The sequence below is a fragment of the Vicugna pacos genome, unplaced genomic scaffold (assembly GCF_048564905.1).
Source record: "Vicugna pacos unplaced genomic scaffold, VicPac4 scaffold_20, whole genome shotgun sequence".
Classification (NCBI taxonomy): Eukaryota; Metazoa; Chordata; class Mammalia; order Artiodactyla; family Camelidae; genus Vicugna; species Vicugna pacos.
The window spans coordinates 84,635,137-84,640,264 of NW_027328741.1; positions in this window are offsets into that span (position 1 = coordinate 84,635,137).

Below are 5,128 nucleotides of genomic sequence, written 5' to 3' on the forward strand. Positions count from 1 at the left end.
AAACATAATTTAAAATAGAGAATGCAGAATACTGAATACAGAATATAGAATACAGAATGTAGAACACAGAATATACAATATAAAGTACGGAAAGTAGAATATAGTATAAGGAATATAGAATGTTGAACACAGAATATAGAATTAGGAAAACAGAATGCAGAACCCAGAATTTAGAACATGGAAAGCAGAACACAGAAATAAGAATATGGAATACAGAATACTGAAAATAGAATTTAGAATATACAATGTAGAACACAGAATTTAGAATATAGAATACAGAATATAGAGAACAATATTTAGAACATGGAATGCAGAACACAGAATTTAAAATATAGAATACCGAATACTGAATATAGAATATGGAATATAGACTGTAGAACACAGAATATGGAATACGGCAAGCAAAATATACAATAAAGAATATACAAGGCAGAACACAAAATATAGAATATGGAAAACAGAATACAGAAACCAGAATTTAGAACATGGAATGCAGAGCACAAAATTTAGAATATAGTATACAGAATACTGACTATAGAATTTAGAATATACAATGCGTAACACAGAATTTAGAATATAGATAGTATAATACTGAATAAAGAAATTATAAATAGGAATGCAGAACACAAATTTAGAATAGAGAATACAGAATACTGAATATACAATTTAGAATATAGAATGTATAACACAGCATATAGAAAAAAGAATACGGAATGCAGAATATAGAATACAGAATATTGAATGTAGAACACAGAATAGAGAATATGGAAAACAGAATACAAAACACAGAATTGAGGTCATGGAATGCTGAACGCAGAATGTAGAATATAGAATACAGAATACTGAATATAGAATTTAGAATATAGAATGTAGAACACAGAATTTAGAATATAGAGTAATGAATACACAAAATATAATTAAGAATATAGAATGTAGAACACAGAATATAGAATAGAGAATAGAGAATACATAACCCAGAAGTTAGAACATGGAATGTAGAACACAGAATTAAGAATATAGAATACAGAAAACTGAATATAGAATTTAGAATGCACAATGTAGAACACAGAATATAGAACAGAGAATACAGAATGTAGAATATACAATACAGAATATAGAATTTTGAACAGAGAATATAGAAATAGGAAAACAGAATAAAGAACCCAGAATTTAGAACATGGAATGCAGAGCACAGAATTTAAAATATAGAATACAGAATACTGAATATAAAATTAAGAATATAGAATGTAGAACACAAAATATGGAATGTAGAATACGGAATGCAAAATATAGAATACAGAATATAGAATATAGGATACAGAATATAGAATATGCAAACAGAATACAGAACCCAGAAATTAGAACATGGAATGCAGAACACAGAATTTAGAATATAGAATACAGAATACTGAATATAGAATATAGAATATAGAATGCAGAACACAGAATTTAGGATATAGAATAAAGAATACTGAATATAGAATTTAAATATAGAATGTATAACACAGAATTTAGAATATGGAAAACAGAATATAGAACCCAGAATTTAGAACATGGAAATCCGAACTCAGAATTTAGATTGTAGAATACAGAACACTGAATATAGAATTTAGAACATAGAATGCGGAATATGGAATTTAGATTATAGAATACAGAATACTTAATATAGAATCTAGAATATAGAATGGGGAACATAGAAATTAGAATATAGAATACAGAATAATAAATATAGAATTTAGAATATAGAATGTAGAACACAGAAATTAGAATATAGAGTAAAGAATACAGAATAAAGAATTAAGAATATAGAATGTAGAACACAGAATATAGAATATAGAATAGACAATATAGAACCCAGAATTTAGAAAATGGGATGTAGAACAGAGAATTTAAAAGATAGAATCAGAATACTGAATATAGAATATAGAATACAGAATGTAGAACACAGAATATAGAATATAGAGTACGGAAAGTAGAATATAGTATAAAGAATATAGAATGTTGAACACAGAATATAGAATTAGGGAAACAGAATGCAGAACTCAGAATTTGGAACATGGAAAGCAGAACACAGAATTAAGAATATGGAATACAGAATACTGAATATAGAATTTAGAATATACAATGTAGAACACAGAATGTAGAATATAGAATAATGAATACTGAATATAGAATTTAGAATATACAATGTAGAACACAGAATATAGAAAATAGGTTAGGGAATATAGAAACCAGAATTTAGAACATGGAATGCAGAACACAGAATTTACAATATAGAATACAGAATACTGAATATAGAATTTAGAATATAGAATGTAGAACACAGAATATTGAATAGAGAATATAGAAGACAGAATTTAGAACATGGAATGCATAACACAGAATTTATAAAATAGAATACAGAATACTGAATATCGAACTAAGAATATAGAATGTAGAACACAGAATATAGAATATAGGATACGGAATATAGAATATAGAATACAGAAAATAGAATGTAGAACACAAAATATAGAATATGGAAAACAGAATACAGAACCCCGAATTTAGAATATGGAATGCAGAACACAGAATTTAGAGTATATAATACCGAATACTGAATATAAAATTTAGAATATGGAATGTAGAACACAGAATATGGAATGTAGTATACGGAAGGCAGAATATTGACTACAGAATATCGAATGTAGAACACAGAATTTAGAATACGGAAAACAGAACATAGAATCCAGAATTTAGAAAATGGAATGCAGAACACAAAATTTAGAATATAGAATACAGATTACTGAATAGAGAATTTAGAATATAGAATGTAGAACACAGAATTTAGAATATAGAATACAGAATACTGAATATAGGATTTAGAATATACAATGTAGAACCCAGAATACAGAATATAGAATACGGAATGCAGAATATATAATACAGAATATAAAATGCAGAACACAGTATATAGAATATAGAACAGAGTATATAGGACCCGAAATTTAGAACATGGAATGCAGAACACTGAATTTAGAATATAGAAAACAGAATACTGAATATACAATTTAGTATATAAAATGTATAACACAGAATATAGAATATAGACTACGGAATGTAGAATATAGCAGGTAGAATAAAGAATTAAGAACACAAAATATAGAATATAGAATAGAGAATATAGAACACAGAACTTAGAACACGAAATTCAGAACACAGAATTTAGAATATAGAATACAGTATACTGAATATACAGTTTAGAATATAGAATGTAGAACAAAGAATATAGAATATACAATACGGAATGCAGAATACAGAATACACAATATAGAATGTATAACACAGAATATAGAATATTTAATAGAGTATATGGAACACATAATTGAGAACATGGAATGCAGAACACAGAATTTAGAATATAGAACACCGATATCTGAATATAGAATTTAGAATATAGAATGTAGAACACAGAATTTAGAATATAGAATACAGAATACTGAATATAGAATTTAGAATATAGAATGTAGAACACAGAATATAGAATATAGAATACGGAATGCAGAATAGAGAATACAGAACATAGAATGTAGAACACAGAATATAGAATATGGAAAACAGAATACAAAACACAGAATTGAAAACATGGAAAGCAGAACACAGAATTAAGAATATGGAATACAGAATACTGAATATAGAATTTAGAATATACAATGTAGAACACAGAATTTAGAATATAGAATACGGAATGCAGAATATAGAATACAGAATATTGAATGTAGAACTCAGAATACAGAATATAGAATACAGAATATAGGAACCAAAATTTAGAACATGGAATGCAGAACACAGAATTTAAAATATAGAATAACGAATACTGAATATAGAATATGAATATACAATATAGAACACAGAATTTAGAATATAGATTAGAGGATATAGAATCCAAAATTTAGAACATGGAAAGCATAACACAGAATTTATAATATAGAATACAGAATTCTGAATATCGAACTAAGAATATAGAATGTAGAACACAGAATATAGAATATAGGATACGGAATATAGAATATAGAATACAGAAAATAGAATGTAGAACACAAAATATAGAATATGGAAAACAGAATACAGAACCCCTAATTTAGAATATGGAATGCAGAACACAGAATTTAGAGTATATAATACCGAATACTGAATATAAAATTTAGAATATGGAATGTAGAACACAGAATATGGAATGTAGTATACGGAAGGCAGAATATTGACTACAGAATATCGAATGTAGAACACAGAATTAAGAATACGGAAAACAGAACATAGAATCCAGAATTTAGAAAATGGAATGCAGAACACAAAATTTAGAATATAGAATACAGATTACTGAATAGAGAATTTAGAATATAGAATGTAGAACACAGAGTTTAGATTATAGAATACAGAATACTGAATATAGGATTTAGAATATACAATGTAGAACCCAGAATACAGAATATAGAATACGGAATGCAGAATATATAATACAGAATGTAAAATGCAGAACACAGTATATAGAATATAGAACAGAGTATATAGGACCCGAAATTTAGAACATGGAATGCAGAACACTGAAATTAGAATATAGAAAAGAGAATAATGAATATACAAATTAGTATATAAAATGTATAACACAGAATATAGAATATAGACTACGGAATGTAGAATATAGCAGGTAGAATAAAGAATGAAGAACACAAAATATAGAATATAGAATAGAGAATATAGAACACAGAACTTAGAACACGAAATTCAGAACACAGAATTTAGAATATAGAATACAGTATACTGAATATAGAGTTTAGAATATAGAATGTAGAACAAAGAATATAGAATATACAATACGGAATGCAGAATACAGAATACACAATATAGAATGTATAACACAGAATATAGAATATTTAATAGAGTATATGGAACACATCATTGAGAACATGGAATGCAGAACACAGAATTTGAATATAGAATATCGAATACTGAATATAGAATATGAATATACAATAAAGAACACAGAATTTAGAATATAGATTAGAGGATATAGAAACCAAAATTTAGAACATGGAATGCTGAACAGAGAATTTATAATATAGAATACAGAATCCTGAATATAGGATTT